This window comes from Vicugna pacos, chromosome 8 (genome assembly GCF_048564905.1).
Source record: "Vicugna pacos chromosome 8, VicPac4, whole genome shotgun sequence".
NCBI lineage: Eukaryota > Metazoa > Chordata > Mammalia > Artiodactyla > Camelidae > Vicugna > Vicugna pacos.
The window spans coordinates 42,137,122-42,152,719 of NC_132994.1; the positions used below are offsets into that span (position 1 = coordinate 42,137,122).

General features: G+C 36.5%; 1 long non-coding RNA gene across 3 annotated transcripts in view; it reads left to right on the forward strand.

Moving 5' to 3' along the window:
* LOC107033169 (uncharacterized) overlaps positions 1–15,598 on the forward strand; it is a 204,515-nt gene that overhangs the window by 93,659 nt on the left and 95,258 nt on the right. The window contains exon 4 of one of the 3 annotated variants that reach the window (XR_012074967.1): positions 4,160–4,377. The exons of the other annotated variants lie outside the window; for them this stretch is intronic. This is a non-coding gene — a long non-coding RNA (uncharacterized lncRNA). Of the gene's footprint in view, positions 1–4,159; positions 4,378–15,598 lie in introns of those variants that run through there. 3 annotated transcript variants of the gene reach the window in all.

Below are 15,598 nucleotides of genomic sequence, written 5' to 3' on the forward strand. Positions count from 1 at the left end.
CGTCTGTTCTCTGCACTGCTGTAGGAGTAATCTTTCTGAAACTTAACTCTGATTGTGTCACTTCTCTCCTTCAAGCCTTTAATTAATCTTCATGGCTTTTATCATGGTGCTGAGACTCCTTGGCCTGGCACACAGGTCCATTGTCATCTCGAGCTGTCTCTCTAGTCTTGTCCCCTGCCAGTCTTTCCCAAATTTCTTTTACTCTTAGCATAGACAGATACTTATTTTGTGTCTCCTTGATGTTGTACATATGCCTACTCATGGCATCTTTGTCCCCATTTTCCTCTCTTTACTGTCTGCTCATTCGTCAAAACCCAGCAAAAGCATCATAGCTCCCAGGAAACCCTCTAGTTCTCTGAATTTGGTTGAAAGGACCTCATTTTCTGTGTCCTAGCTCTTTCTAAAAGGCCCATCCTGGCACTTGTCATGTGGTGCTGTAAGTACCCCTTTCCTGTCTGTTAACCTTTCTGATTGAAGAAAGCGCTCTGAAGACATACAGCCTGCATTATCATGTATCTGTATTATCATGCATCTTCCATGTTTACACGCCATCTAGGAAATAGGAGACTTAAAGCTTGTTGAATAAATGCCTGACAGAGGAATTGAAGACCAAGGTATGCATGGGAGGAGAGGCCTAGTGATATGCAGAGGAATGGCCAGTGATTTTTTTCTCCCACCCTTGAGTTTCATTTCGCACTGTTAGGATGGTGAAGTGGATCTCGGAAGTGCCGGGGGTTTTCTGAGCTCTTAGGAAGTATGTGGAGGAAACGATTTGGGATCCTCAGATGTTTCTGGCAGAGGTTTATATTTGCGTTGAGCTGCAGAAAGTATTGAGTGTTGTGAAGCTGCCCCTCCCCCTGGCTGTAGAATTAGCTGGGGTACTTATTTGTACTCAAGAACCTCTTAGAGCAAATCTCAGATATCTAATATGTTGATATTTCAGTGATCTAATTTCAGTCTATAAGCTTCTCAGGGTCCAACAGTCTCTCCCTTTCTTAACTCTTGTAAGAAACAAATAGGATTGTTTAATACATATTTGCATATGAAATGATAGCCATATTATGTGATACAGTGGTAGTGAAGAAAAAAGTGACTGAAGTCTGAATTGAATTTCTATGAAAAGAAGCTTTAAATTCATATTGTGTGAAGGTTATTTAAATAATTCAATATTGTTTTTCTTCCTACAAACTTTTCTTATGGTGCATAGTTCACTTGTAAAAGTGCAAACAAGTGCTAGGGACTGTTTTATTCAGTAGGTAAAAGTCTTTATCTCTATTAAGTGATTGTGGTTTTAAAGCCTTTATTAGAAGGAGGATTTTCCATGGTCATATTTGACCTCATGACCACATTACTTGAAAAAACTTAAACATTCTCCAATAATTTAAAAAAAAAGATTTTCTACATGGCAATATTATCTGAAAAGGACTTAAACAACTTTATACCCTTACCATAAATGTAACATAGTATTTCACAATCTCTTCTGCTAAAATTCAATTACTGAGTTTTTAATAAAGCACATTATCAGTAAACTGAAAAAAAATGGTTCAAGCCAAAAAAAAAGAAAAGAATCGAAAGAACATCATAAACATTTGAAATCGTAAAATTTTAAACATTCAGAACTTGTAAGTAGAGCTTTACAGGAAGTCAGTGTGGCTTCTTACAGTTATTAAAAAAGAGGTATTTGTTGCTAGTCTTAATAATCATAAAAAAGAAATATTTGAAATTACCTCTATTTTAAATTGGAGTAATTTATGTTGATATTATCACATTAAATCAAAATTAAAGCATGGTGAATTCAGAAGGCAATATATAGACAATTTTCAATTTACGGATGAGTTATTTCCCTAAGGTTCCTTTATGTGTTCATTGAATGGGACTTTGAGAACACAATGATTAGAGTTCCATTATGTAGTGATTCCCAGACTAGGAAATGGAAATCACTTCTGTAGGAAGTAGAGTACTACATACTACAACATTATTTCACTGGGAATTTGCCTTAAACATTTTGACTGGATCTGAAGAAGACATCTTATTTTGCTGCACTGGATGTGGGTATTACCAACTCTAAATCACAGGATTCTTAAAGCTACAGTGACTGAATGTCTTGATTTTTCTGAGTTGGTTCTGATAGAATCTTATGTTGAGGAGCAAACACAGTAGTGTGAGATCCCTAAATCAGTGACCATATTTGCTTGACATCCCAGCTTGATGCTCAGAATACAGCAAATAGTAGCTGTCCTCATAGAACTTTCTGTTTGGTGGGGGAGACACACAATTAACATATAATACAAAATCATTACCATAAAAACAAGTGTTACAAAGGGAAAGGGTAGGATGATAAATAAGCAGATAAGGAAAATCTTAATATTGTCATGGTTTGGACTGGTCAGGAGAGGTGACTATGAAGAAGTGGAACCTGCTGGAAGAGTAGGGGTTATCAAGGCTAATAAATGGGGAAAGTAATGTCATTAAAGATCTTGAAATAGAAGGTTCAGTATATCAGATGAATTGAGAGATTGCCAAGATTACTGGATTATGACAAACTAGCAACGTGCCAGTGAGTGGGACTGGAGAGGGAATCAAGGCGCCAGTGATGCAGGGCTTTTCTTCGAGGCCTTACTGATGATCCTGGACTTTATACGAAGGCCAATAGTAAGTTATTGGAGGGATTTAGCAAGAAAATATCTTAATTAAATTCATATTCAATGTCAATAAACGCTGACCTGAATTGAATAGTTGAATTGTCTGGATAAAAGCAGCAGTGGATCTAAAGGCAGTTACTGCCAGTGGGGGAGTACTCTTTGAACCCTCATTCCTGAGCCATGCCACACAGCACAGATTTCTGGCAAAGGTGACTCTGAGCAGGTACTTTGGTTAATAGCTCTTAAGTGCAATCATGGCCAGTTTTATTTGTGTGTGACCAAAACCTTCTAGCTGTTCAGTCCAATCATACATTTGAGTAAGGTGACCAACAATTCCAGTCTTCCCAGTATTGAGGTGTTTCCAGGGAAACAAGGCTTTCAGGACTAAAATCAGGACAGTGTTAGACAAAAAAAGGATGGTCAGTCATCCTATTGTCAAGCCAAAATCATTTCTTGTAGACTCTTTGGCAGTAGCTACATAGTCTGTTCTTGTAACATCCTGATGGTAGGTAACTCATTATTTCCCCACAGTAGTCCATTTTACCACTGCATTTATTAAAATCATAATTTCTATTAGTTGTAAAATTAATACAAACAGAATGAAGACACTTTAAGAAGTAGAAGTAAGTGAAAATCATTTGAAACCAATCCTATTCCATTTTTTCATGTTTGATCATCTCTGACTTTTGGAATTAAAATTTTGGGGATTTGAAATTTATCTCCCCATAAGAGCAACACAAGATCTTGGTTTATTTCTTGGGGCCACACAGAGCAAATGTCTCTGATTTATTTCTGAGAGCTTCTCCTTTCAAGTATTTGATGATTGTAGTCATTTTGTTTTCTACTGGAGCTCTGATCCTCCTTGGACTATTCTTACCATGGCGTTTCAACCACCCATAACATGGTATATATAATTCCTTTCTCTTATATGAAACATATATGTGTGTTTTAGTATATATACATATTCACATTTATTATTTTTTATGTCTAAAAATGACAATTCATTACACAAATGTTTTGACAAGGTTATACAATATTTTCTTTAAAATATTAAAATAGATTTTTTTTAAAGCTTGAGTCTAATTCCGAATTTATTTCTTAATTATTTTTTACTTGCCAATGTTACAGATACTTTAAAAATTTTTTAATGGCTAAAAATCTACAGCATCTGACCATGCGGCAGCTACTGTGCTTACCATAGACACCAGAGGTTAGGATTTATGGTTACTGACCCCTTTAAGACCATATACTCTAGTTTCCAGGTAACAGAGTTAACATCTACTTCTTTTGTGGCTCATGTGAGATAAAAACATTTCTGACATAACATGTTCATTACATTTCAGTTTTTAAAATACATATTTTAAAATGTATTTTCAGATACTGTATAAAAAGACCACTCTGAAATGAACCACTAAAGTTACATGGATAGGATTCTTAGTGACACAGAAAGTGAGAAATAACTTTCAACTCCATATTATGTGACAGTTGACTCCTTGTCCCTTTTCCCTCTCCTATAGGTATTGACTCTCATCTCTTACTATTATTTTGAACAGAGAAGAACAAAGAACAGTTCAGTCTTATACTTGCTATCAGGTCAGGCAGTACATTTCGAGTGAAGGTTAAAATGATCAGCTAAAATTAAGATTCTGTATTATTGATGAAATTTCTGTTCCATTTTTCTGTGAAATATTGAAAGCTAGTTAAGGGTTACAAAAATAAAGAGAGTATCATTGAATCAGTGCAGTCCTGTTGTACTCATGTCTTCAAATTTCAGAGAGATAATCTTAATGAACAGAATCATAGCTTTGAGGCCCAGGTGCTTATTTCACTTAAATAATTATTCAGTGTCACTAAGTTTTGCTTCTCCCTTAAATCAAATTTTTCTTAAAATTACTTATCACTTAAAGTTCTAAATTCTTTGGTACGAAGGTCCTTTATATTATTAATTTTGTTCCAAAGAACTCACCAAGTTTCATAGAGATTATCTCATGAAATTTAATTAAAATCATTATGATTTGTGAAAAAAAGGATAAAAGGAGACATCTCATGTCATCGTAAGACCTTGAAGATTCTTTAATTTAAAACAATTGATTTAAAGCTGAGGAAAATGAAGGTAAAGATGCATAAATGGCTTTTCTGGGATTATGTGGCCAAAAGTTAATGAAACTGGAACTATGACATGAGTAGATCTCCTTACTGCCATCATAGTGCTCTATCCATGTTATTACTCCACAGATTTTCCTTGTGTTGACCAAAGGTTGACATTTGGGACTTCATCTAGACTAGCCATTTCTAGGGGTGGGGATGGGAATGGGGATGAAAATGGAAGTTACTAGAATCACCCAAATTCCAATCACTTAGTGCCTTAATCTAGGCTCTTCCTCAGCAACTCTTTCCTCTGCCCACCACCAGACACATAAAATTTTGGTATACCTTCAGGGTGGGGAAAAGGATGTAATTTTAAACTTAAGAAGTTCCCTAGGTAATTCTGACACGAACTCTATGTCCAGGTTTGAGAACATTGCTCTGGGCAATTCTGTTGTGGATTTAAAACACACACACACACACACACATCCCCCACACACACATAAATCATTGATTTAAAAATAAATTTTAAGTCATGAAAAAAGTATGATTAGTCTAGAGAATTTACAATTGTATATTCATACATTTTTCTATTTTGTCACTTTTATGTATTTCTGTAAGAGTGCTGTTAGAGTTGTGAAGTAGAAAAATCTCTAAATAATCATTGAATGTCAATACTTTAAAACCAGTCACCCATGATCCTCTCAAGTTAACATGCTCTGCTAAGCAGGAATTTTAAGTCTAGGCCATGACTAATCCACTGAGAGGGTTCACCATTCACTGGGTGGCCAGGCTGTGCAGCCAAAATTGAAGGCAGTAAGTGCTACCAGGAAGAGATCCATGCATGATATGATTTGAGGTCACTGAGAACAGACAATATGGGCACTAGGCTCAAGTGGTAGTTTACTTACAGTGGTAGGAGAGAAAAAATGCACAAGCTCCATTCCTTGCAGTGCATCAGTCCCCTTGGTAGTGGTCCACTCTGCAGCCGTCCAGGACAATGTCGCTGCACACTCCCCACTCCATGCTGCACTGGAAGGCTTCTATCCCTTCTCCCAACACCTGGAGTTTGAAATACATATGGAAACCTGGAGGCCTGAGGGCCATTGACTCAAGTGCTTAAGCAGAACAAAGTAGTACATATTGAGTATGAAACAGAAAGAGGTTTTCACACAAGGCATTAAACACATCACAGGCTGTGAGAATTCTTTATCTCTTGATAAGAAGGTGTTCCAGGCCCAAGACCCATTCTTATGTGGCTGAGTGGGGTCCAAAGTCTGCATGCACACCAAAGTAAAGAGGCCAGAGTTCTCTTAACTACCAGGTGCACTGCTGCATCTACCACTAGGTGAGAGTCTTGAGAACATTTAATCCTACATTTCCTAGCCCTTGGACTAGTGTTTCTCAGGGTACCGCTTTATGTTGTTAGTAACATTTAAGGAGAAATTCTGAGTCAAGCTATGTGGAAGCACCACCCAGCAGTACAGGATTCTCAGCTTATGTTTGGCCATAGAGGCTTTCCCCTGGGCTGCTGACTTCTCATGACAGCAAGCCTCTGAGTGCACCTGAGCCTTCTGACAGTTAACAGACTCAAAGCTGCTCCATCCAGTTCAACAATTTGAGTCCATTTCATCTCACTTTTCATTACCATCACTCAAAATGTGGCTATTTTTCTCTCTTACATTTTCCCAGAATTTGTCTATTCACGCCTTCCTTTCATTATAAACAATTTCTATAATATTCTCAGGCTCCTTCTTCCTCCTCTTTGCCTCAGATGGAACCAAAAAACTACACCCTCTACAGTAATTGTAAGCTGAGGCTGTTCATGTAGTCCCTCCTGACCTTCATACATGGGTCTTGGAGGTAAGAGCAGCACTCTCCTTGCTCCCCAGTGCTTCCACCTCCTGCATTCTGCTGTAAGCGTTCCTTCTGTTTTGACACTTAGGCCATAAGAGCATCTATCCTATACCTTCACTTGTCATGGCCATTTCCACACAGTAACAGTGAATGCTAGCACCCAGCTCATGGCTTCTCTCCCTCCACCTTAATTCTTGCCACCAAGCTCCTTTTATGAAGGTTAAGGCTTACCAAATCCAATGTAAACTTCTCAGGCTTCATTTATTTGACCTCCCTGAATCATGTACTCTCACCGGAAAACTAAGACCTCTTTCTCTCCTGGGCCTCTCCCGGTGGGTGCATTACCCTAGAAAGGAAAGAAAACCTAGGTTTTTGTCTTGCCCTAAAGAGAAGAATTCAGACAGGATGAAAGTGTTGTGTAGCGAACGATTTTAAAGATTTTATTAGCAAAACAAAAGTACACCTGCAAGAGTGGAAGGCAGACTTATCTACCAGCAATTAGCAATGGTCTTTATTTGTCCCTTCTCTTATACCCTTGCTTAGAGGGGGTTTCTTGATTGATGTCTCTTGCCCTTGGAGAAAAACCCTTGGAGGAGGGGAGCTAAACCACAATGCTAATTATATTACAATGAGCATTGGGTCATGTCCAGTTAGGTCCTTGTCACTAATGCACAATCGTGCTGTCATACCTGTCTAGTTCTAACCAGTTTCTTGCTGGCACTCATTTAGTGGAAGCAAAGCCCTTTTGTCCTAAAGCCTGTCATCCACCTTGTCTGCTGGGTGCCCTCGCTTATCTAACTGCCTAACAGGTTGGGGTGTGGTAGTGATAGCTTCTGTAGGCCCATTATGCTACCTGTCAGCTATAAGAAGCAAAGTCTGTAAAATAAAAGATATCTATTAATTTTTTATGAGTTAATTCCACTTTGTCCTTGCAAGTATCATGTAAGGTGTGCAGGAAGGGTGTTGCTGTAAACACTTATTAAAGGAGAGAAAATGGGGCACAAAAGAGAATAAGTAGTTTTCTTCTGAGATGCATGAGATGGCAGAAGCCAAAACTAGCACACAAATCCCCTTCTGATGGTATGTCTACTGTGCCAAGACGTGTTAGTGAAAGAATAAGGGTATAGAAAATGTCCTCATAAATTAGTTTATAGTTCAGATTTGTATTTATCATTCAGTAGCATCTGATGGAAGCAGCTGTTAAAGTACAGATCTTGAGGTAGATTTCCTAGATGATCTTGCATTCAGAATATTGCTTCAGAGCTTATTTAAATGAATTAAGATTGGCTGACATGACTTCCCAGCTACAATTTCTACGTATTTTGATTTGAAAGAACTACCCTGTGAAACTTGCAATTAAAAGAAAGCAGAATGATAATTTTTATGTAACCTCTGTAGCAGAAGAATCTTAATAGTGGGTAATAAAATGTTGAAATGAGATATATTTTAATTAGGTAATAATACCAAGCTTTGTTTATTAACTACTCTGAAGGTTCTAATGAGCTGTGAATTTCTGAGGGCTCTGGAAAGGAAATGAGAACATTTAACAATTTCCCAAACTAATCTCATTATGGAGAAGTCAGCCTTGCACATGCTTATTTGAAAAACGAAGGAGAAATGGAAAACTTCTCCACTGGCTCCTCATGATACATGTTGAGCACAACTTCCTTTGTTCTTTTATAGTTCTGAAAAATATTCTCTATCCTGAATCCTAATAGGCCAAATTTTCTGTCCCAGGATAAGCATAATCAAGCAGAATCATCTTTTCACAGGGCAGTGTTTTACGACGACTTCCCAAATTTGAGGTCTTCTCAAATCTCTTTCCATCCTCAGCGTTACTCAGGAGAAGTGTGCTATAGCTGAGACATCTTTATATCACCAGAAAACTGTGACCATAGCTCCGACACTCATAGATCCAAGAGGGAAAACTCAGGTGGCTTCAGCAGGAGGCGGCCAGAACAGGTTGCAGAGCAAGTCAGGGCAGGAACATAATTTCAGCCCCGACAGGTCAGGATCCAAAGTCCATGGCCTTTCCGCCATATAAATCAAAATTAACCTCTTCATCCTAATTACCTTCTTTTGCCACTTTATTACTGAAATTAAACCTTTAATGCAACTTCATTTGTATGTCCTCAGGATATAAGCTAATCTTTTCTAGGAAGGTTAATTTTCCAGAATTCTGAGAGGCAAATAAATAGCTGTACATTCTCTTGCCATGTGGATCATTGAAATATATCTTTATGTAAAGATTTTCTCTCCTGGATTAAAGGAAGGCAAAGCAATAAAAACAACTTGGTATTTTTAACCTCTTCTTTTAGTTGAATGTTTATCTCTGAGAAAACTGCATTTTGCAAAATGCATTTCCTATTGTTCCCAAGTTTAAGCCTTTTCTTTACTGCCAATAACAAGAAGTAATTTTGTCAGCGAAAAAAAGAGGTTTAACTGGTAATCTTAGAAGAATGTTTTCACGATTATGAGGCATGTATAATAAAATATTTGTGATGCTCATAATCCAGACACTTTATACTGCCAAACTGGACTTAGCCTTTCTATTTATCCTGCCAAAATGTTTATAGATTCTTGTCTTCACATATCATAGCTGTATCATTTACTTTAAAGGGGTTTCAAGATATAATTTGCGATGTTCTACTGGTATTTTATCTTTGGGTAATCATTAGAAGACAGATCCCTCATGGAATATTTCTCTAGGAGCAGTTGCCAAGATCATAGCTAAATTTACCCATAAGCACACTTAACACTGTTAGCTGACAACCTGTGGGACAAGTCTAGACTGAATTTTAATTTTGCCTTAAGCAGTGGTGGCAGTGTTACTGACTGCTTACCTGTTAGTACACATTTTTGCTTATTTGAAATGTATGATTGAGATTATGTTGAAAGCTGTCTCTCTTCTATTTTCGTTTCTTTGGTATAGCTGTTCAAGCTCTATTTTTACTGAATCAGAATTTTAAGAAGCTGAGATAGAATGATATTTCTATCTTCATTAGCAAACTGGTGTTAATGACATACCAGTAACTCTTAAGGAGGCTTTATTCTCAAAGATACGGCAACCAAGTACTGCATCTACAGTCTCTCCCCCAGATATTATGCCCTGATATTAACATCAGTCAATTCTGGTCAGTCTAGATTGCTCAGTCGCTTCGTCAGTTTGGCTCCAGGGTGTAATCCAACCTGAGTGAAGGTTAATTCTGGTATAAACCAGCATACTGTGTTTAAATGGAAGTTCTAGATTTCTTAGGTTAATATGTGATTTTTAGAGCAACCATATAGCCAAGAATAATTTAGGATTCTGCAAGGTTCATTGTAGGATTAGCTTTCAATACTGTGATTAAAAGTTAGCATAAACCAACTTGTAAAAATTAAGCATAGATTTCAGACTTTTTGCAAAACCTAAAAAAAAAAGTATGTAGTGTAATTTCCCTGATAAGCTGGCTTACATTTGAATCTTGTATAAAATAGAATAGTTTCAATTCACATTAATATATTTAAAATAATTATTTTGACAGTTAAAAAAATTAAATGATGTCCATCTGCCATAAAAGTGTCATGAATATCATATTCTTCAGTGATGATGTAGTTTTATTATTGAACACTGAGAATGGGTGCGAAAAGCATTGCAGTTTACATAGTTATTGGAAAGCTGAGTTCAGTAGTAACAATGTTAAGTCAAAAAGGTTTGCTTTTGGCAGATTTTTTCAGGGTTTGAATCTTAACTATTAAACACCCTGTCCATCTGATGAATTTGTTCAATATCTTGTGAGAGACCACTGGAGGGCCATGCTGCTCAAAACTGAGTAATGCCCATATGTAACACTGAGTTTCTCTTACGGTTGATAACAGATGACTAATAGCATCTCCCCTTCTGTTCCTTGATGTTTTACTTTGAAAATTACTTATCTACCTAAAAGTTGTAATAATAGTACAATGACAATTCATGCACACTTCACCTTGATTCACCAGTTGCTAACATTTCGCCATTATTTGCATTATATCTCTCTTTAAACATCCTGCAGCCCCCTTAATCTCTCTCATTCTTCCTTTCTTCCCTTCTTCCCCTTTTTCTTTCTTCCTTCCCTCTACCCATGATTCTCTTTTCTCCCTCTCTCCCTCCATCCCTCCTTTCCTTCTTTCCATTTCTTTCTCTTTCTTTTCTATTTTTTTACAACCATTTAAAAGTTAGTCATAAAACTCAGATAACTTATTAACTAACAAACTTCAACATATATTTTGCCCAAGAACAGACTTTCCTCTAAATAACTACAATTCAGTTACCACCCTTAGGAAATTTAAGGACTTTTCCTAATTGGTCCTATGTAGCTCCCTCTCCCCATATAGTACATTTATCCACATCTTTTTAGTCTCCTTGAGTCTAGAACATTTCACCAACCTTTGGTGTCTTTCATGGCATTACCATTTTTAAAGAGTCCAGGCTGGTTGTTTGTAGAATATTCTCCAATTTGTATTTGATTGTTTCCATATCTACTCTTAATATGTGATAAGATTACATATTCTCTGCTATGATATATGGTATCATTTCTACAGTCTTTCTAAAGCACTTGTATTTTTCCTTAAAAATAAAAGTTTTTGTCTTCAGATTTGAGGAAATTTTCAGATTTTCATTTTTTCCCAAAAATACTTAGTCCACTCTCTATCACTACTTTTGGATGAGAGATGGCCCTAAGTATTGATAACATTTGGTTCCCTTGGTCACAAGAACTTGGACTAAAATATGTGAAAACCATAACATTGGCCATTTCTTATTTTAAAATAGAATGTAAATCAATTTACAATCAAATAATAATTTATTATATCACTGTAAGAGAGTCTGTAGACATTTATTAAATACTAGATAGATGAGGCAGGTAAGAATTAAAACACTCCTAACATTCTAGTAGTTTTACAATAGGTGAAAGAGAAGACAAACACACTCACGCATACCGAGTACTCAAATATATGATTGTAAGTGCTTAGATGTATGAACAAGTGCTAAAAAACACAGGGCAGATAACTTCTCATGCTGCCTACAGAGAAATGGAGTGGAGGCTAGGGTGTCAGGACAAGCTTTAATTTGAGATGGCCCTTGAGGTATGGAAACAGTTCAGGGTGGTGGTGACATGTTCAGGTTTTAAGTTACCCAGGCTTGGCTGTAAATTCAACTTTGTAATCTTGGTAAAATACAAAAACTTTCTGACCCACAGTTTACTCTTCTGTAAATTGGGAATAATTCCTGTCCTCTAATGTTATGAGGATTGACCAAGATAATGAACATGTGTAACCCAAAGTAAGTGTTTAATAAATTGTAATTCTTACTAGTATTAATACTTAAACATGAGTGGTATTTCCCTTTATAGGGAAGTGAAAAATGACTCGAAAGTGTGACACATATGGTGTACTAGAGAAAAGAATGTTTTCTGGGTAGTCAGCAAGCTTGCCAGGAGATAACAGCTGCAAAATTTGTTCTCAGATTCTGTAGAACTATGTTCACTAACCAAAGAATAGAGGATATAATTTTTTAAATGCAGGTTTTTGGAAAAGTAAAGTGTTAGGGTAAGATCTATGTTTTACTGAAATCAATCTGGGGTGAGGGTAAGTGATGTAGTCACTTGATCTTAACCTAAGAGGTCATAGATAACTTGAATGTGGAATATCCACATATAAAATATAGAAATTTATAGACTTTTGAAAGTCATCTAATCACCACCCTGATTCAGAAGAGTATGTTTCACTAGGCTTCAGGAAGACAATATGAGAACATCTGTTTCTACTTCACTTTTTAAATTTTTTTTTGTATATTTAAAAATGTACATTAAGCATTAGCAAAATAAAACAGACACACAATTTACAGATAAATAAATACACATATATTGTGAGTTCACACACACAGTTTTTATCATTTAGAGGTGAGTGATCCAAATTGTTTTGAGACCTCTGTGCCAGGAGGTCTAGTTCAGAGTTTGAGGACTTCTGAACAAAAAGGAATGCTAGCCAATGTAGTGCTTCACTGGTTCCGATTAGTTTTAATGAGAATTTGACCTAGGGTGCTAACACTGGAGTTGAGAAAGGGGCTAGATTTGAAAGACTGCAAAATAAATTCATCATCAAGTGCTTAAAAGCCATAATACTATTTGGATATCTTTGCTTATCAAGGATTTGAAGGAGAGTAGTCAGAGATCAGGTGAGAGGTGGTAGAAGATACATTCTACACTTGGACAATGCCAGGGAATGGGGATTTATTTTAAAGATAAATTTAAGTTCTTTGATAGTGGGTTGCCTAATTGGATTATGGAATTCAGTTGATAAACAAGAGATAAGAGAAGGATAATAATGTGTATTTAGTTTTCAGTTTAGATGTGGTTCTGTGAGGAAGAGTTGATTTGAGTAGAATTTTCTACCTCAGTACATGAATTGACTGGTGATAACACAGTTAAGATGATTAAAGTATCAGTTCACGACATGGCTTTATGGAGAACAAAGTTGCATACTTTATTGATATTGAGTCAGTAGATTATGGTTAATTTTGAGGAATACTCTTACATACTGTGTCTGAAGGAATGAAAGTTTACTGAGTCACAAACTACTAAAATGAGCAAGGAAATGAAGTTTTTCATGAAAAAAAAATTCAATATTTATAAAGGGTACATACTTGTTTTGTAAAATGACAGTAATATGTTATCCTTAATCTTGTCAGTATACAGGTAGACTTTGATTTTGTCATACTCCTCTGTCAAAACATGGAGGATTATTTATTTCCTTTTATATAATCAAGGGAACATGAGTATTTTTAAATCTTTAAAAAATAATCTTATATTTTTAAATCTTTAAAAAATAATCTTTACACTAATATAATTAGAGAGAAGGAAGGCTTGGGAAGTTATACCATGTATAACAGCAACATTTTCTAGAAAACTCTGAATACATCACTTAGTCAGTCTTTTATTCATTCATTCATTTATTCATGGAATATTTATTGGGTATCTGTTGTTGACCAAGATAGGTAGGTCTGTAAATAGAGTGAACATGAGAGAAAAGGATCCTAACTTTATGACATTTAATTCCTAATGACAGAGACAGACATAAACAAGAAAATACATAAATTAGATTAAGTACAGAGTGTAATAACAAATGCTGTGCATCTTATAAGCAAATGATATTATGGAGAGTACCTGAAAGGCAGGGTGGTGTGTGTGGCTACTTTATACAAAATGAACAGGAAAGGTTTCTCAAAATAGGTGACATTTGAAATTTGAAAGATGAGAGGGAGTCACCTCTGTCTCCCCAGATTTCTGTTCTTTATAGAAACTGAAAACAATTTCTTTTCATAATTTTCCTTCTCTCTCCCAAGCAAAAATAAATGAGCACAAATATAAAATCATCCCTCCTTCAATCAACCCATGATGAAGCTCCTCAACATATACCTCTACCTCTTCTAGAAACACCTTTGAATTATTCTTTTCTGCCTATTTCCAGATGTATTCTCCAGTTATTGCCACATCCTTTCTAGTATAGCTCAACTTACTGTCGTCTGCTGCCTCCCTGTCTTTAGGTTTATTACAGTTCAATCCACCTTGGCAAAGGGCCTCTAGTCAGACAGCTCAGTCAGAAACTAAAGAAGTGTTTTGGATGCCAGGGTGAGGGAAAAATGCAAGATAGATTTTAATGAAGTTTTTGACAGTGCTGTAATTTACCCTTTATCAAAAAGGCTATAATATGTACTTCGGCAGCCAGTGTCCCTTTTTCACCCAAATCTCCAGTCCTTTGGCTTTCTAGTCCTACTCTGTTGAGTGTCCTGCCTTTTGGTTACTCTTACTTTTGCTCTTGTTCTTTCTGAATCAAGCTGACTTTGCTCATCAAAGTATTTTCTATTCAATCAGAAAGGAGGGTTGGTTTTTTATTGATTACTTTTCTTCTTAAGTATAATTTTCCAACAAATGCTTGACTTTACCATAACTTAAATAAACACAGGGTGTTGCTGTGTCCCAAAGTCCTCAGCTGACATAAGCCTGTTAGAGTATCTGTCCCCACATCTGGGTTCTGATACATTCCAGGAGATTAGAGCTTAGTGGCCAGAGAGATGCTATCATTGATCAACTCTTAATGAACAAAAGGTAAATTTGGAGACGACTTAATCCATAAAATTGTTCCCAGGCTAGTTCTGGGGGTCTCTTGATAGCAAGAGGAGAAATGTTTCTCTCCATGCCCATGAAAACCTATACATTTAAGGATTCATTCCTTGTGTATGCTTTCTTTCCTACTTTAGCTTTCCTAATCCCCATGACTATCCTGGAACTTCAGGCCTGAAGTCCACTATTTGGCCCTATCCCTGAGGACTGCCTTAATACCATACTTTTCCTCATCTTTAATTAAATTTATTAACATTGACAATGCAGGTGGCTTCTTAGGATTCTGGAAAAAGTCTCCTTGCTCAGCAGCTTTTGGCTTTATAATCTTTTGCATTGACTTGGCCCAGCCATTTATGTCTCTAAATTGTGCTCTAGCACAACTGCGTGATCTACTATCAAAGACCATTGCGTCTCATCACTAAACAGAAAGCTTCTCCCTTTCCTCTGACACATTTTTATAAACTGATGCCATCAACTCCTTGCCTTGCTCTGCATTCTTTCTAGGGCTACTGGGAATTCAGTCATGGAAATGGAAGTCTACAACCTTCACATCTTCAAACTCTTCTTGATGCAAGATTTAGAATAGTCCTCTTAATTTCTGTTGATTTTCAGTCTCTGAGACCTGCCACTATTGTAATATTTCAGTAGCACCTCTCTTTTCCAGACCTGGAATGTAATTTTTGAAAACTTCTCTGGTTCCTTAAAGGAAGGAATTTTTAGTCCTCTGAGGTCTCCAGGCACCAGTGAATCAGATATTAGCCTGTGAGTCCAGACAGAAGTCCTAAAATTATTCAGTTGTCCGTGTCACAGATCTCTTGTCTTCTTTTAAGAAAGACTGAGCTGTTTCAATAAGTTATTTGTCTGTAGATGTGGCTT